Source organism: Schistocerca piceifrons, chromosome 5 (genome assembly GCF_021461385.2).
Source record: "Schistocerca piceifrons isolate TAMUIC-IGC-003096 chromosome 5, iqSchPice1.1, whole genome shotgun sequence".
In the NCBI taxonomy this organism is placed as follows: Eukaryota; Metazoa; Arthropoda; class Insecta; order Orthoptera; family Acrididae; genus Schistocerca; species Schistocerca piceifrons.
This window is the reverse complement of record NC_060142.1, coordinates 374,379,853-374,405,977: the sequence shown is the minus strand read 5'-3', so window position 1 is coordinate 374,405,977 and position 26,125 is coordinate 374,379,853. Positions and strand designations below refer to the sequence as shown.

Genomic DNA, 26,125 nt, shown 5'->3' with positions numbered 1-26,125 from the left:
TTAAACTGAAGTAGACCAAATGAGTTAAACATTTAATACAATACAAATCAAATTAGACTGAGTAGATATTTACTGTGTGAAGAAGTTAGCAATTGTCTTTTGTTTGCCTGCTGTTTGCCGTAGTCTCTTAAGAAGTAAAACCTCGGTAGATGATGTTTCCTCCAGTTGCTCTAAATATTTTAAAGCAGTTTCTAAGGCCTTGTGTCCTTTGTGTGAGAAATCTTGGGCGCACTTTCCTCCACTACATCCATTACTTCATCTTTTTCGTTTCTGTTTATCATGTTGACTATTTCTTCATCTGTCACTTCAAATTCTTCATCTTGGACAATCCATTCATTTATGTCATCTTCTGTGGCATTAGCACATTCTGGAACTTTTTGTAACAATGAAAGCAGGGTAGTATTTTCTGGTTCGGTCTGCTGCTGTAGATTTTCATCGTCTGGAGAATTTTCTTGATTTTCCTGTAGCAAATTTTTCCAGGATTTTGCAATTTTATTTGCTCCAACAATCTCCCAAGATGGGCCACGTCATAAGCTGTCTTTCAAATTAATACGGTGCAACTGGCTCTAGCATGTCTTCTCCCTTGTCCATAGCATTAATTAAAGAGGAAAGCAAGTTTCTGCGGTAGTTTCTCTTAGGTCCCTTGATCCATAGGCTAACATTAGGACGTGACATTTGGAGGCAAAAACATGACCTTTATATCTTGATCTTGAAGTTCACCTTCATTAGGATGACAAGTGGCATTGTCTAGAAGCAACAGTGCTTTGCGGGGCAAGTTGTTGGCTTTCAAAAACTTTTCAGTTTGTGGCATGAACTCGTTAAAAAAACATTCTTTAAAAATGTCTGAGCTCAGCCAAGCATTTTTTTGGTTGTAATATTTCACTGGTAAAGCACTTTTAGATACATTTTTAAATGCTCTCGGGTTTTTTGGCTTACCTATCATAGACAGTTTCATTTTCAAATTTGCTGTGGCGTTATTGCATGCAAGAATTGTCACTCTTTCTTTGCTATGTTTGTAGCCTAGCGCTGCCTTTTTGGCCTTTGACGCTAATGTTTTTTCCGGTAACATTTTGTAATTGAGACCAGTCTCGTTGCAGTTAAAAATGTGATAGCCTGTTAAGTTTTCCTTGTCCAATACCTTGTGAAGTTTGTTCCTAAACAATTGAACAGCTTTAAAATTTGCTGAAAGCTTTTCACCACAGACATCTTTTCTTCCATCTATCGAGCCAGCCTACACTAACTGTGAAACCAGGTTCACCTTCATTTAGTTCGTTACAAAACTTTAAGGTTTTTTCCTGCAAAATAGGTCCTGACATGGGTACACCTTTATCTCTATACTGAGTAAACCATAGGAACAAAGCTTCACTTACTTTTTCATAATTACATTTTTTCATGGCTTTCCGATCTTCCAAAACAGCCAAGGTTGCTTGCTGAGAACACCACTTCTCAATTTCATTGCGGTTCCTTTTCCAGTCTCCAACTGTTGTTTTCCTGCTGTTATAATCTTGCGCCACTTTTAATAAAGTTTCACCACTGTCTATTCTTTTTAAAGCTTTAAGTTTTTCTTCCATTGAAACGACCACCTTTTCCCGTTTTGAAGCCATCACCACAAATTTTTACAATAAACAAAGTGCAACACCTCCACTCCACTATAGATCTAAGTTAGCACCGAGGAGTGAGGAGTAGCAAACGGCGACAATGAACTAAGTATCAACAAACAACACGTTAGTCAGTGACCTGTCATCGGCTGGCGCAGGGCCAGCGCGGTGAAAGGGTCAGATAACACAGAATGTCAGATAACCGAAGATCAGATAACCGAGACTCTACTGTATATGGGCCAAGCATCCCATAGCGACTGCCGCGCCGGGCTACGTATGTGGGCACTTGATTTATTCTTGTGAAACATGCACTAATTACTAAAATGAAGACAGTAGTTTGCTCAAATCTGCTGCTGGCTCTATTCTTAATATTACTTATTTCAAAAACATCAAGTTCTGAAATAGTAACATGCATGTGTCCCATCATGTCACGTTATGACCTATATGGAATTTATGATGATGTGTATCCCCACAGTAATTGGATAGGGACTGAGCTTTTTGCTTTTTAGAAACATGAATCCCTAACATATAGTTAGATTATCAACGAAAAGCTTTCTTCCTGATTCCAGTGTTCCAACAATTTTCTCAACACCTTTACACACCCTGTACTTGCCCGCAGTTTTAATAACTCCTTATATCTAACGACAGGAAATTCTAACACTGTTTTAGCCTGTCACTATTTAGCAGTTTCATTGACATACAGTCAGGTACGATTTCCTCTGCTGATTTTCAGGAAGATTAATCTTGACATGTTACACAAACTATCCTGGTGACTCTTCAGTGTTTATGGCAAACCAAACAACATATCACTGAAATAAATCAAAAAGATATGTACCATTTTTCACTCAAGCCAATGTTCACAAGGCTAAATCTACTTTTGTAGATCAAACAACAAGCCAGAACAACATAAAACTAAATAATTAATACATGATAACACTATAAATATATCCTGGAGCTGCCTCATCTAAATGGAGCATGTTAGTCACAAAACTCAACAAACCTTTCAACAGTAAGCTGAGCACAAGACGGTCCTAACTCTGAAACCACTGCACTTCCTCTGTGCTTGTATGGCAGGGCTACTTGGCGAAGGTCATCAAGCAAATATGATATACTTTTCCTTCTGCATATCCACCATGTATTGCCAATAAGAATCAGAAAGTCTCCCATATGGCTCCTTCATGGACAGCTGTCTGTTCTGGGACAAGCTGTTTCCTAAAATCATTCCTACAAACAAATAACATAGACTTACAGGGTTACAGAAGTGTCTGATTCCACCTGTCTGCTTTGACCCATGACATCATCAATATGGTGGAAATGACTATTCTAAGCGTCTCCAATATGACGCCTGTAACGTCACAACATACACATCGCTACACATGGCTACAAAGACATAAATACATATAAATAAAACAATAACATCTCCCTCCAAAAATACAGTCAAACAAAACAAAATTACAACATTCTGCTACACCACAAAATCTACAGGAATCGGACACTTCTCTTGACCTATACAGATCAACCACAGCTGATGAGACCAAAACACCAACACCTACAACTACAACTACATAAATTGGAATAGGACATTTCCCTTGACCTATATACGATAACCACAGCTGACAATACCAAAACACCAAAACCTACAGCCGAAAATTGGAATTGGACATTTCCCCTGACTTGTACAGGTCAACCACAACTATTGACACCAAAAACCAAGACTTGCAACTACGAAAAATGAAATCAAAACCACACCTCAAAAATCTAAAAATCAAAGATCCCTACATAAATTAAAACACATTCGATACACCATACATACACCAAACAGGTTGGCCACGCAAACCGTGCACGCACAGACACTGTAAGTTGAGCCCCCTCCCCCTCCACACACACACACACACACACACACACACACACACACACACACACACACACACACAGTGCCACTTGTGCCCATCCCTGGCCCGAAATGACGCAACTCTGGTCAACCTCATGTTCTCACGACAAATACTACACTTCACAATCTCAGCAATCCATCCAAATAACTAGAGAAATTTAATAATGAACAACATGTCCTCCCCCATCTCCGAACACAACATAGCACTGTTATATTTCATTGTCATATCCATACCTAACAACAGAAGCCACACAATAAATTGAATGTCTTACAGCACTACAAACAGCAAACCAATAACACCCAACGAAAGTGCCACAGGTAAACAAAAAAAGTAATTGATAACTCACCGAAAAAACTTCCAAACCTTACATCCCGAACTGCAAACACTGCCAACGGCTTCACACATATAACACCAAGGCTCAAATGAACCCAATACAACACATGACACACACGCACGCACACACACTTGCGCACGTGCGCCTACACACACCCCACCACCACCACCACCACCACCACCACCACCGGGCAGCATCAAACACAGCAAGGCAACATCTACAAAGACAACAAACTCAAACTCCACGCCGTAACGACATCACACACACAACACCCTTACATCACGGGTCAAAGCAGACAGGTGGAATCGGACACTTCCATTGACCCGACATTACTAACTGACTCAATTTAGCATAACTAAGGAAGCGAATGCATCTGGGGTGCAACAAATATTATTTATTCTTTTAAGATCAATATTCAATGCTATTAGGTTTCTGCAACTGTTAATCCTGTCTCAATTATTCTTGTCTATGGTCAAGTTTATTTGCTCTTGTGATGTAAACACTAGCAGTGGCACACCCTCGCATTCCTCCATTGTTTGCAGTGATTTACCCAGTGATAGAGGGTGCTTAATGTGGAGTACGAACTATGGTGCAACAGGCATTTTTCACGTATGCAAACTACTGCCAGAGGTGAAGGAAGAGATACGAACAGAAAAAACCATAAAACTGATGTTTCAATTTCCAATCTGTGGTATAATCAGCAGTGCTACCAAATTTTTGCGACTCCATAGCATTGTGCAAACTTGTCTTATATAAGGCTACTACTTGTTCAGTAGATCCATGTTGTGTACAGATTGTGGGACACGAAATGAGTAATATTTTAAATACTTGTTGTGCTTATTACAACACAACATTCTACACGATTAAGTAAATAACATTATGCAAATACTTAAAAGACAGATCTGTGTGGCCGTTTCCCTTAGAAAAAAAATACAAAATTTAAATACACTTGCAGTGATAAATAAACACACACATGCAAGGATCTGGGGATAAATCAAGACATTACAAGTACATGGACATAATACATGAGGATTCAGGATCTCTTTTTATAGTGTAAAATGACTCTTGCAAGATGAGAGGCTTTAGTTTTTCTTTCCATTTCAGAAATAAGCTTAATATCCACTACACAATTTGTGAAAGGATGACACTAAAAATCTTGCTGCAATTGAACAGGTTGCCCTTCTGCACCATAAATAGGTCCATTTTTCTAAGATCAATGCAAATGTTTTCTTTCTTTCAGTGATACAAATATGATATACATTATTGGCTTTTTGTTTAATTATTCGTCTACACATCGTATTACAATGATATAGGATTTGCATTTTAAAACAGTGAAAATAAATAGCTCAAAATACACACACAAAATATATAAATTTGCTTTTAGGAGGATAGGACAGTTGGTCGATCATGAGCTTGACAAAGGTACCACCTATGCATTTGACTGAAATGATTCAGGAAAACCATGGAATATCTAAATCACAGTGACCACACAAAGAAAAATTCAGCCTCCCAAATATGAGATTCAAAGGGGTATTTTTAGGTAAAAACACAGCAAAAGCAAAATATATAAAGTGCAACAGTTGTAAAGACTTCAAGTTCCTTAAAATATTTCTGCATTACGACGTACATTGAACAACACTTTTACATCATATGACTCATTTCTGCACATACAGAATTTTTCTAGTCAATAGCTGATTCTCTCAAAATGAGTCTTTATTTGCCATAACGGTTTGAAAGTAACGGTAATACCCGATTTAATAGTTTCAGTATTTCTATGAGTGTAACCATTATATAAAGCAAACAAAGCAGAATACCATCCCCCGCACAGATCTAGAATATGGCTTGACCACTTCAGTTAACCATCAACAGGAAAATCCAGACCTTTTATAGAGTCCACCACTGCTATTTGCTGGCATCTCATCTCACATTTCAACATCGAGTCATTCCATGTCAATTCAACGCAGTAAAGTAACATTATCAACTTGACCATCTCAGATTTCTTTCAAATTTGGAGCATTCAATGAGCCAGATAAGAGATGGAAAAATACCAATTTGCAGGTGTGTGTTACAACTGTGAAGAAAGTTATAGGTCTGTTAAGTTTGGAATTAGTGTGAAATTTACATGCGTCTGTCACAACATAAATGACTGTAATTCTAGTTCTAATTCAGTTACAGCAATGAAAATGGTACCACTGGAAAACTAACGAATAGATCTTTACATTGATATGCTACATGGCAAGTTTCTGAGAATTTTCATACTAAAGGTCACTGACCTTAACCTTTGACCTTGAATATCTCAAAACACCCCATCTTCAATTTTTTTAAAAAAAATATATTTAATTGATCCAGTATGTTACTATAAATATGGTAAATATCAAGATGCCACACCAAAGGCATCATGCACAAAAAATTATTTTGTCAGCACCAATACACTACCGAAATGAAGAACATAACACACATATATGAAACACAAATTATGATAAAGTACAATCCATAAGTAATATTGTACAAAAATATGGTTTACATTATCATAGTGGTATTAGGAATTATTTACATTACAGGTGTAATGAAAAGGCAATGAAAGGTTATTAGATCTCTCCTGACAATTCTCCAACTAAATTGTAAATGTTCACCAGATCTGATGCAGGGAGATTGTATGTCCTTCCAGTTGGTGTCACTGGATCCACTCTTGTGATAATGTCACATTTTTTGACGACACAAGTGTCTGGTTTGGCAGGAAACACAAATGACAGAGATGGTCCATGTGGATGCAAGAAGTTGACCTTTACTTCATCTGTTTCTTCATGTTTGTAAGACATATGCAACCCATCAATGACTGTCATACATACAGGCAACAAATTCATATATATTTGTTAACTGCATTTCATTCACCATAGCAATCACTGACTATTCTCTACTCACTAAAGAAGCAGAGTGTGTCTTTGTCTTTACTAAACCTTTGTTAAACAGGTATTACACAATGAAGCTTATGGGTACCTGGAATCGTCCTTGTATTTTTGAAATGTTGTTTCACCTTGGCCTTATCTTCATGATGGGAAACTGATGTATAATGGACGACACATGAAGGAATATTTTCCTCAAACCACTCAAACAACTGTTTTGATGTCAAAATATGATTTTCATAAGGTCGCTTGAGGCTGGCAAGTCTTGCTAATCTCTTTACAGTCCCTGCTACCCCATCACAAGGTCCTTTACAATGTGCTGTAGGGAAAAAAAAAAGAGCCATTCTGTTGTAACATCAAAATCTTCTTGATTCATGAAGTTTTTGTATTGGGCAGCACATCCATTCAAAAAATAATAAATATGCTTTGGATTTTAAAACTGACATTTTAAGAAATTGATGAAATTTGTCTGGAAAGAATAAACATACACTGTATCATGCTGAAGGCAGTCAGATATTTCCATGTATGATACATGTCACATTTCATTAGTTCTTTTGAGTCTCTGTAGTAAGCTGCAAATGGGTGAATTGTAGCCTGGGTCATTCCATGTCAACTCAACCAATTTGAGGAAATGTTCCAGCTGATAGTCTCAGATTTGTCTGAAATTTAGCACACCAATGCTACCAAGTGTGCAACACTCATGTACAAAATTTTAAGTTCCCCTGTCAGTTAGTTCTAGAATTATCGCTTGTGAAAGAAGGTGGCGTGACCCGGAAATTACAACCCACATCTGGCAATCTATCTTCAGACCCAACTTCAGGTCTTAATAACTTTGGAACTATTCCGCACAGTCCAGTGAAATTTTTACAACCCAGTAACATCCACTTAGAGAACACACTCCATGAATCAAAACACCAACATCATATTTCTGAGGGAAAATAAAAAATTCCAAAATGTGATTAAAAAAATGTAATATGTTAAAAGGTACAGATTGTAGGTGCCCTCTATGCCAAATACAATTCACTCAAAAAGGGTATAAATTTTTTTTGTGGTAAGCTTAATGTGGGCTAAACACACACAGAACTCATCTTGCCCATATCAGCCACACAGCAACATGCACACGAAAATACAAAAATTTGAAAAATTACCTGAAAAACATGGATTTTCTAAGTGTGGTAGCACAAAAGGGACAAGTGATATCCAAGCCAAATTTCAAACATTGCATAAGTAGACCATAATATAATATGTGGCAAAATTTCAACTTGTTATTGCAAGGCATTTGTGTACAATAAAAGTTGACAGATGTATTTGGTTACGTTTCTTTTAACACGATTTAGCAAGTAATAGTGACGATGCAGGCAGCTTGTTTCAGACAAAGCTGCAGCAATTGTTGGGAACCATTAGGCAACAGAAAGTTAAAACAACGGTAGTTTTCAGGGTCAGAATGAGTCATTGTTAGGCAGGAAGAACAAAGGAAGCAAGCAACAATTACAGGTTACTCATGTTTTTAAGATTCTAGTTCAGACAGGTCAGTACTGTTGTGGAAAGTCAGTATGGAGGCAGAAGAGTGTACTAGTGGTGCTTTTGTTCAAACAAGTTGCAGTATTGGTAGAACACAAGAATCTGAATGTCATAAAACAACATACGGAACAAAATGTGGCATTCACTTTGTACTGTATGATCTGGATGAATCGGACCAAGATTTGTTGCTATGGAGATCCGGGATACACCCTGTGGGCACAAGAAGTACAGTTTCAGGAAACTTTAGTGTTTGTTATCATCATATGAAAGTGTTTCTGGATAAGTATTCTTTCATACAAAGAAGTTGTTTTGATCCATTTTGGATTCATACGAAGACAGTGAAGTGTAGCTTCAGAGAAATTGATATAAAATCAGTATTGAAAGTGAATCAGTGCATGGGACTTAACATGAAACCAGGACAAAATTTATGTTCCAGGTGTGTTACATCGCTAAAAAATGAAGAATATTATGATAATTTACATGACAGTGACGAAGAGTATCAGCCACCTACAACCATAGCGGATGAGCAATTAAATACTTCAGTGACTGCTCTTCGTTTGTCTCCCATGAAGACACACAAAGTTAGAAAAGAGAGACAGGCCCAGCTATGGTAGAAGAAAACTACAAGAAGCTCAAATGGAATTAAAACACAAAATAGCTGACACACTGATGGTGGAAGAGGAAGAACTATCTGCTCCAAAGGAACAGAAATCATGCCAGAAATGCTCTGATTTGGACAACATTGTGCATAATTTGAAAGAAAAATGTGCCATATCCACACGCCAGAAAAAGTAGCTATTCTTCCCCTTGCACCTTCCAGCTGGTCTATTGACTACACTGCAAAGGAATTCAATGTTTCTACATATACGGTAAAGCAAGCTAGGAAAATAAAAGCAACCCAAGGAGTGCTTTCACAAATTCAGCAGGCTCAGGGTAAGCAATTGAGTTCAGAAATAAAGGTGCTAGTGTCAGAGTTTTATAAAAATAATGACTACAGCCGAATAATGCCTGGAAAAAAAGACTATGTAACGGTGAAAATGGGAAATGTACGTGTACAGGTGCAAAAAAGACTGTTGTATGCAACACATCAGAAATATGTAGAATTCAAGGAAAAGTATCCCAATACCAAAGTAGGTTTATCATCTTTTTTCAATCTTCTGCCAAAATGGGTTGTTCCTGTAAGTGCAAGGGGCACACACAATGTTTGTGTATGTGAGACCCATCAAAATGATAAACTGATGTTTGCTGCTATAAAGGATTCTGGTCTGGATTACAAAGGTGCAATGAAGCTCCTAGTGCATGACATCAGTTCCTACCAGTGCATGATACACAGGTGTGAAAAGTGTCCTGGTAAGGCAAATCTTGCAGAACACATGAATGACAAACTGTACGGTGAACTCCTTATGGATGACGATGAACTTGTTTCTTATAAACAATGGACACACATGGATCGCACAAGTCTTGAAACAAAGGAAAGTACAGTGGAAGATTTTGTTGAAATGTGTTGTCAAAAAACGGACAAACTGACCACACACAGCTTCACAGCAACAGCACAATCGGCTTATCTCCAGTTTTGTAAGGATAATTTGAAACAAGATTAAATTACAGTAATACTAGACTTTTCTGAAAATTATGAATTTATAGATCAAGATGCCATTCAAGGATATCATTGGGACAACAGTCAAGCAACTCTCCAGCCATTTGCGATTTACTATAGAGGTGAATCAGGTGAAGTGTCTGTCACGAACCTGTGCGTTTTTAGTGACTGTTTAATTCATGATGGCATTGCAGTTCATGCCCACATTCGCACTGTAATGGCATATGTGAAAAATAAGCTGTCTCACACACATTTTCCGAAATACTTCAGTGATGGAGCAGCTAGTCAGTACAAAAACTGTAAAAATCTCAAAAATTTATGCATGCACTACCATGATTTTCAGAGTCACGCAGAATGGAATTTTTTGGCAACAAGTCATGGTAAAAATGTATGTGATGGTATTGGTGCTACCATTAAGCGCATGGCATCACGAGCTAGTCTGCAGCACCCTACAGGTGGTCACTATCTACTATCTCTTCAATTATTTTTCTCGATACAGAAAAATATCTCTGGCATACAATCATTCTATGTTTCGAAAGATGAGGTGAAATCAGTTGAAGAGTTGCCAAACAACAGACTAGAACACATTAAAACTGTTGCAGGCACAAGGAGCCATCATCACTTCTCTCCAGCGGACTCTGACAATGTGCAGATGAGCAGATTGTCTCGTTATAACTATAGGTGCGTGCGCAACATGTGTCTTCACAGTGTGTCTGACTCAGGATTCAGAAGCAAAAGCAGCAACATACAACCAGTTTGCTATGTTATTGCTGTTTATGATGACAAATGGTACTTAGGATGTGTTGCAGAGTGCTGTGAAGCAGAAGGTGATGTAATTGCGAACTTCATGGCACCAGCAGGACCAGCAAGATCATTTCATTGGCCACGTTTGGCAGACAGGTGTTGGATTCCTTTTGATCATATTCGTATGACAGTTCCAGTTCCTACCACAGCGTCAGGAAGACAGTACAATTTGCCACTCAATGTACAGAGTACAGTAGCTAAAGTGTGGGAGAACTTCTGTTCGAAGCACAATCAACTGGTTTTAACAGTTAAGGTGCAGTAAACATTAATGATAAGTTGTGTTAATCTGTCTATATGATGTTGCTTAATGATTAAACAGTTGTGGGAGAGGATAAGAAGAGGCAGAACAGTTTACGATATGTTTTTACAAAATTGTGTTGTGGAACAATGGCCACATCACCAAATACATCTGTCAACTTCCATTGTACACAAATGTCTTGCAACAACATGCTGAAATTTTGAGATATATATCATTATGCTCCCCCCCATGAACCATGGACCTTGCCGTTGGTGGGGAGGCTTGCGTGCCTCAACGATACAGATAGCTGTACCGTAGGTGCAACCACAATGGAGGGGTGTCTGTTGAGAGGCCAGACAAACATGTGGTTCCTGAAAAGGGGCAGCAACCTTTTCAGTAGTTGCAGGGGCAACAGTTTGGATGATTGAGTGATCTCGCCTTGTAACACTAACCAAAACAGCCTCGCTGTGCTGGTACTGTGAATGGCTGAAAGCAAGGGGAAACTACAGCCGTAATTTTTCCCGAGGGCATGCAGCTTTACTGCATGGTTAATGATGATGGCGTCCTCTTGGGTAAAATAGTCCCCCATTTGGATCTCCGGGCGGGGACTACTCAGGAGAACGTCGTTATCAGAAGAAAAAAAACTGGCGTTCTACGGATCGGAGTGTGGAATGTCAGATCCCTTAATCGGGCAGGTAGGTTAGAAAATTTAAAAAGGGAAATGGATAGGTTAAAGTTAGATATAGTGGGAATTAGTGAAGTTCGGTGGCAGGAGGAACAAGACTTCTGGTCAGGTGACTACAGGGTTATAAACACAAAATCAAATAGGGGTAATGCAGGAGTAGGTTTAATAATGAATAAAAAAAATAGGAGTACGGGTAAGCTACTACAAACAGCATAGTGAACGCATTATTGTGGCCAAGATAGACACGAAGCCCATGCCTACTACAGTAGTACAAGTTTATATGCCAACTAGTTCTGCAGAAGACGAAGAAATTGATGAAATGTATGATGAGATAAAAGAAATTATTCAGGTAGTGAAGGGAGACGAAAATTTAACAGTCATGGGTGACTGGAATTCGAGAGTAGGAAAAGGGAGAGAAGGAAACATAGTAGGTGAATATGGATTGGGGCTAAGAAATGAAAGAGGAAGCCGCCTGGTAGAATTTTGCGCAGAGCATAACTTAATCATAGCTAACACTTGGTTCAAGAATCATGAAAGAAGGTTGCATACGTGGAAGAACCCTGGAGATACTAAAAGGTAACAGATAGACTATATAATGGTAAGACAGAGATTTAGGAACCAGGTTTTAAATTGTAAGACATTTCCAGGGGCAGTGTGGACTCTGGCCAAAATCTATTGGTTATGAACTGTAGATTAAAACTGAAGAAACTGCAAAAAGGTGGGAATTTAAGGAGATGGTACCTGGATAAACTGACTAAACCAGTGGTTGTACAGAGTTTCAGGGAGAGCGTAAGGGAACAATTGACAGGAATTGGGGAAAGAAATACAGCAGAAGAAGAATGGGTAGCTTTGAGGGATGAAATAGTGAAGGCAGCAGAGGATCAAATAGGTAAAAAGACATGGGCTAGTAGAAACCCTTGGGTAACAGAAGAAATATTGAATTTCATTGATGAAAGGAGAAAATATAAAAATGCAGTAAATGAAGCAGGCAAAAAGGAATACAAATGTCTCAAAAGTGATATCGACAGGAAGAGCAAAATGGATAAGCAGGGATGGCTAGAGGACGAATGCAAGGATGTAGAGGCTTATCTCACTAGGGTAAGATAGATACTGCCTACAGGAAAATTAGAGAGACCTTTGGAGAAAAGAGAACCACTTGTATGAATATCAAGAGCTTTGATGGAAACACAGTTCTCAGCAAAGAAGGAAAAGCAGAAATGTGGAAGGAGTATATAGAGGGTCTATACAAGGGCGATATACTTGAGGACAATATTTTGGAAATGGAAGAGGATGTAGATGAAGATGAAATGAGAGATATGATACTGCGTGAAGAGTTTGACAGAGCACTGAAAGACCTGAGTCGAAACAAGGCCCCCGGGATAGACAACATTCCATTAGAACTACTGACAGCCTTGGGAGAGCCAGTCCTGACAAAACTCTACCATCTGGTGAGCAAGATGTATGTGACCGGCGAAATACCCTCAGACTTCAAGAAGAATATAATAATTCCAATCCCAAAGAAAGCAGGTGTTGACATGTGAAAATTACCGAACTATCAGTTTAATAAGTCACAGCTGCAAAATACTAACGCGAATTCTTTACAGACAAATGAAAAAACAAATTCTGAAAGTGGCAGGGGTAAAATACAGGGAGCAAAAGGCTATTTACAATTTGTGCAGAAACCAGATGGCAGTTATAAGAGTCGAGGGGCATGAAAGGGAAGCAGTAGTTGGGAAGGGAGTGAGACAGGGTTGTAGCCTCTCCCCGATGTTATTCAATCTGTATATTGAGCAAGCAGTAAAGGAAACAAAAGAAAAGTTCAGAGTAGGTATTAAAATCCATGGAGAAGAAATAAAAACTTTGAGGTTCGCCGATGACATTGTCATTCTGTCAGAGACAGCATAGGACCTTGAAGAGCAGTTGAACGGAATGGACAGTGTCTTGAAAGGAGGGTATAAGATGAACATCAACAAAAGCAAAACGAGGATAATGGAATGTAGTCGAATTAAGTCGGGTGATGCTGAGGGAATTAGATTAGGAAATGAACACTTAAAGTAGTAAAAAAGTTTTGCTATTTGGGGACCAAAATAACTGATGATGGCCAAAGTAGAGAGGATATAAAATGTAGACTGGCAATGGCAAGGAAAGCGATTCTGAAGAAGAAAAATTTGTTAACATCGAGTATAGATTTAAATGTCAGAAAGTCGTTTCTTAAAGTATTTGTATGGAGTGTAGCCATGTATGGAAGTGAAACGTGGATGATAAATAGTTTGGACAAGAAGAGAATAGAAGCTTTCGAAATGTGGTGCTACAGAAGAATGCTGAAGATTAGATGAGTAGATCACATAACTAATGAGGTGGTATTGAATAGAATTGGGGAGAAGAGGAGCTTGTGGCACAACTTGACTAGATGAAGGGATCAGTTGGTAGGACGTGTTCTGAGACATCGAGGGATCACCAATTTAGTATTGGAGGGCAGCGTGGAGGGTAAAAATCGTAGAGGAAGATCAAGAGATGAATACACTAAGCAGATGCAGAAGGATGTAGCCTGCAGTAGGTACTGGGAGATGAAGAAGCTTGCACAGGATACAGTAGCATGGAGAGCTGCATTAAACCAGTCTCAGGACTGAAGACCACAACAACATATCATTATGGTCTACTTATGCAGCGTATGAAATTTGGCTTGGATACCACTTGTCCCTTTTGTGCTACCACTCTTTGAAAATCCATGTTTTTCGGGTAATTTTTCAAATTTTTGTATTTTTGTGTGCATGTAACTCAGTTTTTGTGGCTGATATGGGCATGATGAGTTCTGTGTCTGTTTAGGCCACATTAAGCTTACCACAAAAAAATTTATACCTTTTTTGAAAGAATTATATTTGGCATAGAGGGCACCTACAATCTGTACCTTTTAACGATTTGCATTTTTTAAATCACATTTTGGAATTTTTTATTTTTCCTCAGAAATATGTTGTTGGTGATTTGATTCATGGAGTGTGTTCTCTAAGTGGATGTTACTGGGTTGTAAAAATTTCACTGAACTGTGTAGATTAGTTCCAAAGTTATTAAGACCTGAAGTTGGGTCTGAAGATGGATTGTCAGATGTGGGTTGCAATTTCCGGGCCACGCCACCTCCTTTCACAAGTCATAATTCTGGAACTAATTGGCAGGGGAAACTAATACTTTGTACACGAGTGTTCCACACATAGTAGAATTAGTGTACTGAATTTCAGTCAAATATGAGACTATGAGCTGGAGCCCCTGGTTGAACTGACATGGAATGACCCGCCTGTGAATTATTCCAGTGGAATCGTACCTCATTCTGAATGGTGAAGGAGTAATTTTCTGAAAAAAAGGAGAGAGAGAAAGAGAGAGAGAGAGAGAGAGAGAGAGAGAGAGAGAGAGAGAGATCATCTTTAGTGATTCTACAGAAATGTGACCGCTGCTTGGAGATAAATGAGTGTGGTAGGAGCTGCTGTAACATCGATGCAAACTCCTCAATGAAATCATCTGTTGACTTTGTTATAGCCTCTAAAACTACCCTGCCTGTAGTTAACCAATACTTACATGCAATTTCGTCAATGCAGTTCTTATCAAACAGACCGCCATAATCAGTCTTGTCACACCTGGACAACAGGGACATGAACTTAAGAAACATGCTGGTAGTGCAGGATTACATGTAACAAATGGTACACAGTGCTTGTATGATGGTAATGTGTATTCTTCACTCTTTATTAGTGCTTTAAGTTCACAACCTTCAATCATTAACTTGAAATTCTGGTGCAAGACACACAGACAGCATGGGTTCCACTGGTATTGGCAGGAACATATTGTGTTGGCCACAACTCACAAAATTTGGAGAATCCAATATTTATATCTAGGTATTTATGTTTGAAATATGCATACAGTTCCTTACGGTTGTGCAACACCAGCTGCTTTTGTTTATGTACTGTAATTCTATTTTCTTTCACAGACACAAAGTCTTTTCTTCCTGGCATCATACAGCACACGTCATGATCACAGTAAAAATCACGCACACACTGAACGGTTTTCTCAAATAATGTCTTAACTGACATTGAATTTGGTGTCACTAATATACCGTGTTATGCTACTAACTGTTTTGCTGTCTTCGCATAAGATTCACCTAAATACTGAAGGCCACTTCATCTTCACAAACAATACATTAGGATATTTGTCTATCATCCACTCCTGAACATTCCTTAAATTCTTCTGCACCCTTGCATGACCTTCTTCCCTAAATGGATTGCAACAATATGATTTTGACTTGAAATCCATTTGTTACTAAACATTACTTTACGACACATTTACATTGCACTTTGTTAATCAAGCCACAGCCATAAAACATGCAAAACAAAATTTTCATAATATACAGAGATCAGTGGATCAATGGTGACTAGTTGAAATAAGCGTCTCTCTGATCGACTGTTCACTAAAACAGCCCAATGTTGCTTGGTTGAAAACAAAGTGTCTCTCATTGGCTGTTCAAGACACTGGTCTGAATAAAGTAACTGCTACTGGCTGGTGTTAGAGAACAAACTGGATACATAGCTGCTTACTGCATGTTGATGGTGTACTTAAGTTGACAAAATATTTTTTTTGTGCATGATGCCTTTAGTGTCATATTGATATTTACAATATTTATAGTTACATACTGGAGCAATTAAATTTTTTTTTCAAAAAAATTGAAGATGGGGTGTTTTGCAATATTCAAGGTCAAAGGTCTTGAGGTCAATGACCGTTAGTACGAAAATGAAACCTGATATGTGGCGTATCAATATAGCTTTACAATGGTACCATTTTCATTGTTGTAACTGAATTTTAACCGGAACTACAGTCATTTATGTTGTGACAGACACGCATGTAAATGTAGCACAAATTTCAAACCTGTAACTTTGGGTTGTTTTTGGGGAAGGAGACCAGACAGCGAGGTCATCAGTCTCATCGGATTAGGGAAGGATGGGGAAGGAAGTCAGCCGTGCCCTTTCAGAGGAACCATCACGGCATTTGCCTGGAGTGATTTAGGGAAATCACGGAAAACCTAAATCAGGATGGCCGGTTGCGGGATTGAACCGTTGTCCTCCCAAATGCGGGTCCAGTGTCTAACCACTGCGCCACCTTGCTCAGTAGACCTGTAACTTTCTTCACAGTTCAAAAAAATGGTTCAAATGGCTCTGAGCACTATGGGACTTAACAGCTGAGGTCATCAGTGCCCTAGAACTTAGAACTACTTAAACCTAACTAACCGAAGGACATCACACACATCCATGCCCAAGGCAGGATTCGAACCTGCAACCGTAGCGGTCTCACGGTTCCAGACTGAACTGCACGGCCACACCGGCCAGCTCTTCACAGTTGTAATAACATATGCAAATTGGTATTTTTCCATCTCTTCACTGGGTCATTGAAAGCACCAAATTTGAAAGAAATTCGAGAAGGTCAGGTTGAGAGGTGCGTTGAATTGACATCGTTATGTCATGGAACAAATGTAATGTGTGGTATCATTACTTTCAGTTGACCTAACTATTTACAACATATTACATCACACCATTCACATAAGTCCAATAGTATTATCATCAAAGAAGATACATTCATAGTATTCTTTAGAAAACAATAGGTAACTAATATGAAGGTCTGAGTATGACAACAGACCCCCATCAAAATGTTGGTTGTGACAACAGACTGATGTCAAGATCATGCCATGGTCTATGATGTTAAGCGGGTAGGCGATAATTTGATTGTGAGATGACGAAGGCAATGAATTTAAATATAAAATGAAAGTTGTAGGAACACAAAGACCTATAGCGTAATCTGGGGTCCATGTTCAATACATCTTAACACACTTGAAATTTCTAAACTTAATTACTTTTCCTACAGTCTTATTTCCAATTTTAAACTACACTTTTCTACATAAAATCGAAGATACACATCTGTACAGTGTATGTTCTTAAACCGCCAGCGTGAAACCACAATGTATAGAAGTACAACATACTTGCCAACATTCGTAACAATACTGAATGGCAATGCAAAGAAGTTTGTCTGCTAGAACTTAAATATACATTGTATTTCATAACAACAATACCTGGAAAAATTCGTAGCTATAAAACTTTTTCTAAATGCCGACTGACGATGCAATATTACTTGCTTGGTACCACTATTTTAATACAAACGAGATTGTTTTTCAGTAATATTTTTTGTGGAAGGTACAGTACCACGGACGTTTTCCGTACCTAGGACGGATACTGGTCTTCAAGGCGCCACCTAAATAATAATACAACTAGAAGTCAACATAACCGTAATTCCAACTAGAATCCCCCGCCTAAATGAAATCAAAACACTTCAACGAAGACATGCCACTAACACACCACAAACAACATGTCAGTTAATGTCTGATGACGTCCGCCGGTGGTCACGATCAGATGCGAATTCCACATTTGAATGAAGACCGTCACGTTACTTCACATCACCTCACGTCCCGTCAAAACAACAGCAAACTGCAGTGCAATTCAATTGGCGGTATTCACATTGGCCGTCACGTCACACCATGGCATTGTCAAGTTTTCTTGGGCTTTCATGAAGAAAGTTTTGACAAGTGATATAACACTTGCGTTGTTAGCTGCAAAACGTGCTTTGTTAGTGCTGTATGTTTTCGCGATTTTGACTAAGTTAAACATATGATGCAGACTTGTTGTAGCTGGGATTCACAGTCATTGACATAGAGAAGACGTACTTATTGTATTTTCATATTACTTTCGTTTGCTATGGCGAGGAACAATTCATGTACTGAAAATGCATGTAAAGCTGGCAAAATGTTACGCCAGCTGTGTTGGATTTGAGTGAAGGTGGTTCCAAGGGAGCGAACTACTGATTTGGTAGCACATGAGGTACTGCATGACATCTCACTGCCTCTGTCAGCTTGGTTATTGTACACTTGTTTATGACCTACTATTTTAGTCTTCGATGCTGGCAGCCGTTTTATATGATTGACATAGTGAAGACATACTGTACTGTTTTTCGTATTACTTTCATCCTGAACAAACTACCCCCAACTCTCCCTCCCCTGTCGCTGTTGCACCATCGCCATCTGCAGGCTTCCCACCGCTCCCTGCACCACCTCCGACAGGCTCCAAGCCATGACAGATTTCGGCTCGCCACTCCACGGTCTCTGTGCCACCCACGCCCCTCCCTCTGCATCATCCACCCTCATGGTGGGAACTGCCCCCCTTTATCTCCCCCTGCAACCCATCCCCCAGCCCCCTCTCCACTCTGTCCTGTCCACGAAACCTTCCAAACGCCCCAATGTTGACCCTTCCCCCACAATCTCTACAAAGAAAACGCCTGATCCCCGTGACCCACCTACCCCCATGGACGCGACCCGAAACCCCACCCCTGCTACACCAGCCACCCACACCTTTGTCCTCTCCAATCCTGACCATCATTTCCTTGATGCCCGCACCCTCAGCCTGGCCATCCGTAAATACTTCACCCATGCCCCCATCTCTCTTCTTATTCCTCGCAAGGACTCAGTCCTCATTAAATTCCCCAATTCTTCCTCCCACACCGATCTCCTCTCCCGAATCCCACGCATGCAATTTGGCCAACGAGCCACCCTCACCCCTTACCACACCTCGTCCTTTCCCCATCAGCCTCAACCCCCCCCCTCCCCCCTACATCCGCCAGTCTTCACTGCCGTGATCACGAAGCTTAGCCCCGTGGTCACAGAGGCTGAGGTGTTGGCGGAACTCAACTCCCAGCCCAACACTGAAATCCCCCTCGGCCCGTCGCATCTTTAATGATGCCGGGCTGACTTATCTGATGTGGATGTTCAACGAATCCTCCTCCTACATTGCCTGCCTCCTTACAGATGGAGCCCTCATATACAATCACTGTCACAAAGTGGACCCCTCCCGTTCCCCAGTCCAATCCTACCACTGCCAATGCTGCCTCAAGTACAATGACCATGTTACCTCCACCTGCAAGAACCTCCCTACCTGTCCCCACAGGAAAGTTTCACTCTTCTTAAGGAATTGCCCCAACCTCACCTCTCCCCCTCCTGCAACACCTATAATGAACCCCATCCTACCTACTCCTCAAAGTGTAAAGCAAAACCTCCTCCAGTCACCCCTGAGCTCACCGTCCCTGTCCATCCTGTTAATGCCCCCTCCACCCCAACAACTTGCTCCGCTGACCCCTGCAGAGGACATCATCCATTTCATCACCATTGTGCTCCAAAACATCCACCCCTTCCACTGCTCCCACACCCTTTCCCAAATCACCCTTGCTGCCCATTCTATCTTCCATCTTATCACCTATGCCATCTGCTCCCACAACCAGGCCCATTTCACCTTCAACCCCTCACCACCCTCGTATAACTCTCCCCTCCCATGGCGTGACAACACTACAGTATCCTGTACCATAATATCCGGTCCTTTCCCACCCAAAAACTCCTCTTCTTCCACACCCTCCATCAGGACTGCATGGATGCCTCCATCCTAAATGAAACCTTCCTTCAACCCCATATCTCCATCTCCACAGCTGCTTACACCCTTCACCGCACCTATAACCTGTACCCTCTGGCGCTTGGCGGGGTTGCTATAGGCCACCTCAAGCACTCCCTGTTCAGCTCCAACCTCTCCTCAACAATCCTGCCAAGCATCTCACCCTCAGTCTCTTCTTCCCCACCCTTACTGTCACCTGTGCCACAATTTATGTCCGACCTCAAACCCCCATCCCATACGATTTCCAACATTGACCGCACCTTCTCCGCCTACATGATTGCTGCCGACCTCAATATCCACAGCCGTGTTCCTGCTGACCTCCAGCAGTGGCATCGGTTTATCACCACCCTCCAGGGAGACCTGGTTCCCCTCCCTCAGCACACCCGATCCGAATCCAACACCACTCCCAATGTGATTCTTGCCTCTCCCAACCTCCTTGGGCACATCAATGCAGATGTCCTTGACCTCTTTGGCAGTGACCATATTCCCATTCTCCTCACTATCTCTAATGGTCACCATGCCTGTCCCGCTCCTCACCCAGACATCACTCGTAAACTTGTCCATGATTACTCCTGTGCCAACTGGGGTGCCTACCGGGACTCCATTCACACCCAGGTCGAAGGCCGCAACGTTATACTCCAATCTCCTGATGACATCTCCCACACTGCTGCCTTCCTGCACTAGACCTTGTCTGACGCCGTCACCACCCGTATCCCTACCAAAGCCATCCACCCTCACCGCCCAGCCCTGCCCCCACAGGCTGTCCTTCACCTTTCCTGAATCCCGCCGCCTCTACCGCTTTTATCTCCGCACTCGTGACCGGATCACACTCACCTGCCATCAGCAATTACAACGACACATCCGCAACCTGCTTACTGCAAAGAAACGCTGCGCTTGGCGACAGACATGTACACAACTCAACACCACGCTCCCAATAAACTCTTCCAAGTATTGGTCTGCTTTCCACTGCCTTACTGGGAACCGCCCCACCCCTCAGTACCCGCACCTCCTTGATGACCATCTGTTTCCTGACAACCTCAGTAAGGCCAACCACTTTGCCTCTCACCTATCCGATGTTCTTTCCATCCCAGATGATCCCTAATTTGATTATTCCCTCTTCCCTGACATCATCAACCGTACAAATACCTCTCTTCCTCCCCTTGCTCCTAGTTTCCAGTACTTGGGCCACATACCACCATCTGAACAACACTCCCATCACTACACAGGACATCAGCCTCACACTCCGAACTAAACGCAACACTGCTCCCAGCCACGATTGGGTTACCTACCACCACCCCAAACACTGTCCTCTCTCCTTCCTTGCAGTCCTTGCCACCCAATACAACGTAATCCTTGGCACCAACTTCTACCCCGACCTGTGGAAAACCTCCCATATCCTGATGTTCTCTAAACCCAACAAGCCCCCATCTCATGCCTCTTCTTATCACCCTATATGTCTCACAACGGTGTTCAGCAAGCTCTTGGAATCCATCCTTATCTAGCACATCCATCATCACCTGCACCGAAACCACCTCCTCCTCAACACCCAATGTGGCTTTCGGCCTTCCTTCTCTGCCAATGACCAACTCCTACGCCTCACTCATCTCCTCTCCCTCCAGCTTAAACCCCATCGCTCTGCTTTTTTTGTCTCCCTCGACCTCAAAAAGGCCTAAGACTGGGTCTGACATCCGTCTCCTGTTGAAACTCGAGACCTATGCTCTTCCTGTCAACTACGTCCATCTGATTGCCTCCTTCCTCTCCTGCCGCCCCTCCAATGTTACCATCCATAATGCCAATTCCGGAACCTTCTACCCCGCTTCAGGTGTGCCCCAAGGCTCTGTCCTCCCCCCTCTCCTCTACCTCCTGTACACAGCAGGTATGCCCCAACCCCCTCCCTCCAGTATACCCCCCCTGCAGTATGCTTATGACACAGCATTCCTTGCCCTCGCTCCTACCCTCCAACAGTCCCAACACCTTCTCCAGAATCACCTTGACCTTTTTGCCGCATGGTGTAGCCAGTGGCTCCTGAAAATCAATCCTTCCAAGACCCAGGCAATCATTGTAGATCGTACCACTCGCTCCTTGATTTCTCCCTTAGCATCTGCACCTGTCCTGTCCGCCTCTCCCCAACCCTCACCTACCTTGGCCTCACCATTGACTGTCACCTCACCTGGATCCCTCATCTCCGCTCTATCCAATCCAAAGCGCACAACCGCCTCCAATTCCTCAAACTCCCCTCTGGCCAGACATGGGGGTTGCACCCCTCTACCATCCACCACACCTACAAATCCTTAATCCATCCCATCCTCTGTTATGCCAGTCCCACCTGGATATCTGCACCCCCAAATTCTATAATTCCCTCTAGATCCTCGAGCACCATGCATTCTGCCTTGCCTTCCGTATATGCCTCCTGCCCTCCACGCAGATCCTCTACAGCCTGATTCCTTTCCTCCATCTGCTCCTATTCCTCGAACATATCCACATACTCTACACTTCTCGCCGCCTTGATCCCCTGGTTGCTCCTCTCCTGTCCAACCCCCGCCCTCTGCTGCGTCTTCACTGTTGTGTCCCTCCTACCCTCCATCTGTACAACCTTCATCTCCTTTCCCAAGGTGGCTTCCATCAACTCCCCCTCCCGGATGATACCCTCTCCCCCTCCATTTATCCCTCATATCAACTCTGATCATCTCCCCCTCCTTTCCTCTGTGCTTTCCCCGGGCTCCATCTTCCCCCCTTCCATCCTGTTTTTCCCCTCCTACCCTCTCTCTGCCTCCCTTCTCTCCCCTGAGTCCTTTCTGCTCTCCCCTCTACTGCCTTTCTCACTCCTTCTAGCATCCGCCCAGCCCCCGTTTTCTATGTCCATCAGTTCCCCCTTTTCTCCTTTCCTCCCCCCTTTTTCCCCTTCGTAGGTCCGTTGTCGTTAGTTGTGTTTTTGTGTGTCTTCAAAAGAATGGTTCAAATGGCTCTGAGCACTATGGGACTCAACATCTGAGGTCGTAAGTCCCCTAGAACGTAGAACTACTTAAACCTAACTAACCTAAGGACATCACACACATCCATGCCCCAGGCAGGATTCGAACCTGCAACCGTAGCGGTCGCGTGGCTCCAGACTGAAGCGCCTAGAACCACTCGGCCACGTAAGCCGGCTATTGTGTGTCTTCATCCACATCGTCACCACAGTGTTTTTATATTTTAAATTCCGCGACTTACTGCCATTTTACAGTTTTTACAATGTCACTGTTTTATTGCCTGTTTTTCTTGTTTGTTTCTATTCTCATTATGTTTTTTAACTTTTCAGTAGGCTGTAGAGCAGCATATTACGCTGCTGCCAGCTCGCCCCTGGAGGGGGAGATTTGAAACACAATAAAGAAAAAAAGGACACACAAATACGACCTCAACCACTTCCCCTACCTCCTCCTTTTCCTCCAACATCTCCGCCTCCTTTACACTGTCTGTAGGCTTGACTTCCACACCCCCTGCTTTCCTCCTTCCTCTCTGCCTCCCCCCGCCCGTTGCCATGCCTCTACTGGTGTATCCCTCCCTCCCTCTCTCCACCTCCACACCCTCCAACTCCTACATCAGGGTAACTTCCAGCACCTCCCCCTCCCAGATGTTGAACTTCGCTGTGACATATATCCTTCCTTCCAATTGTGATCTGGCCTTGTTCCCCCCTCCTCTTTTCTATGTCCCCTCCATCAGTTTCCCCTTTTCTCCTTTCCTCCCCCCTTTTTCCCCTTCATAAGTCCGCTGTCATTAGTTGTGTTTTTGTGTGTCTTCATCCACATCGTCACCACAGTGTTTTTATATTTTAAATTCCTCTCCCCTCCTTCTCAGAGAGCGGATTTTCCTCCTTCACCCCCCCCCCAAGTCCCTGCACCCCACCCTCGCCTCCTTCCTTCCCACGTCCTTCCCTCCCTGACCCTCTTTGGCGCACCCCCCGCCCGTCTCCCCCCTCTCTTCCCCTCCCTCCCTTCTCCCCCATCTCCTTGCAGCTGGCAGATCCTCTGATTTGCTCATCACCAGTGTGCTACATCAGTGTTGTGTTTGGTGTTGTTCTCCTGCGCGTCGAGAGGTGTGATTTTAATTGTGTGTTGGACTTGTACATAGTGTGCTTGTCAGTGATTGTTATGTTCTATGCCGTCTGTCGATACTTTTGTGCTCCGGTCATAAATTGCCTTGTGTTCCTTTAATTGTCCCAGTGCGTGGTTTTCCTTCTTTTTGTGTGCGCTACGTTTTTATGGTTTTTATCTCCATTTTACAGTCGCTCCTTTTTGTCTATTGTCTTCCATAATGTTCACCCCTTTTTTATATCTATGTACACCATGTTTTCTCCTTTATGTCTTTTTTAAATTTCTTCTATTATATGTTTTATGTGTTTCGGATGAAGAGCAGTGCATATGCTGCTGCCAGTCTGCCCCGATGGGGAATTGAATTACAGTAAATAAAAAAAGAAAAAGACACACAAATGTGTCAGCTTACATTATGTTGACATGGCTTAAGGCCATAATAATTAAGTAACATGGCTACATAGTTAAAATGTTTTGTATAATCGGCGTAACGTCGAGTTACATGATAATCTGTAAAATAATTTTCTTAAACATTCTGTATTTTTCAGCAGCACTTGTAAAGGCCTAAGGCCTAAATTGGAATAGTGTAATAAAAACTTATAACAGTCACTGGCCTAAAGATGATGTCCTTCCATGCTGCAGTGCTCTTCAGCACGCCATTGTAGAAGTTGACATAGAAACAGCTAAGAAAAAAGAGCCAACTTCGAAAATTTGCTTTTTGTGGGGCAGCCTATGCAGACTCACTGATTGTATCAGTACCTGTTCGTATTGTGATATATTGTGAAAATTTCTAACATCCACGTGTATCGCGATAAACTCGTGCTATTACCGTTAATTGTAGGCTGGAACTTACTTGTGCTCCTTTAAAAATTTTGAGAACGGTAGGCCTATCCTTGTTCAAAACAATCGTTCTCCAGTTTCATCTTAATTACGTAATACCTATATATTATCGCAGATCTTACGTGATCTGGGGTAATACATAGGTTATTTTTGAGAATTTTCTGTCAGTTACAAAACTATATTTTCGTAACTTACCGGTACGAGTGTTTTGTATAACATATTCAACAGCAAATCAGCATTTGTGATTCACAGTTACTACCATGGAATACATCACCCTGAACTTGATTTTATGTCAATGCAAATAAATCTGAATTTTCGGAAGTTACCATTGTCCTGTATGTAATTTCATTTGTTTAAATCGGCGTTTGTGATTTAGTTACTATAGCAGATACTGGAACTAAAACTGTATTACGTATAGTTTTTCCTTAAAGGGGAGTGCATATTATCTACATTTATCGAATTTAACTCTATTTTCGAGTTTTCTAACAACTATAATTAACTTTAGGAAACTAATATATTTACCACAGGTTCTTTCTTGCCTTAATATAAATCTTGTTTTGTGTGTTTCCTTCAATTCCTATAGAATTGTAGTAATTTTTTAGCTCAACAGATTAAGACATAATGAGCAAGCTTAAAGGTCAATTCCCACTGGCCGTCACGACACCGTCATTACAAGGTTTATTCACACTGTCTATCACGTCACAGAACTCCAAATCAATTCAAGTCACGTGATCTCAATTCTCATGGCTGTCTTCATCTATGTTTTCGCAGGAATTGCGATATTCACAAGGTGATTTTCAGCTTTCTTTATGCGCGAAATACACACACGCAGCTTGGTAGCTTATATACATACATATTTAAGTCCACATTTGTATGACAATGACGTTTCTTCGACTCACATCTTTTTCAGCTTGCAGAGATAGCTTTACATCACTGAAGGATGACAGATGAGAAAGAAAACACAAAAAAATAGTGTGGGTCCGAAAAATGTCACGTGGAACAGAACATTATGCGAGGAACTCAAAGAGGAGGAATCTCCATTTTATGTTTTAGAAAGTCGAAGCATTATTTTTTTTTCTTTTCATTTTGCACCCAGAATTACTAAAAGAAACGCAAAGTGTTATGAGCTC

The 26,125-nt window shown here is 41.5% G+C and overlaps 1 protein-coding gene across 1 annotated transcript in view; it reads right to left on the bottom strand.

Moving 5' to 3' along the window:
- Positions 1–7,029, bottom strand: part of LOC124799312 (DNA repair protein RAD52 homolog) — a 68,036-nt gene extending 61,007 nt beyond the window's left edge. Inside the window, exon 1 of the mRNA XM_047262899.1 lies at positions 6,859–7,029. The gene's annotated coding sequence lies outside the window, so the exon portion shown is untranslated. The remainder of the gene's footprint in view (positions 1–6,858) is intronic.
- Between the last annotated feature and the right edge of the window lie 19,096 nt (positions 7,030–26,125).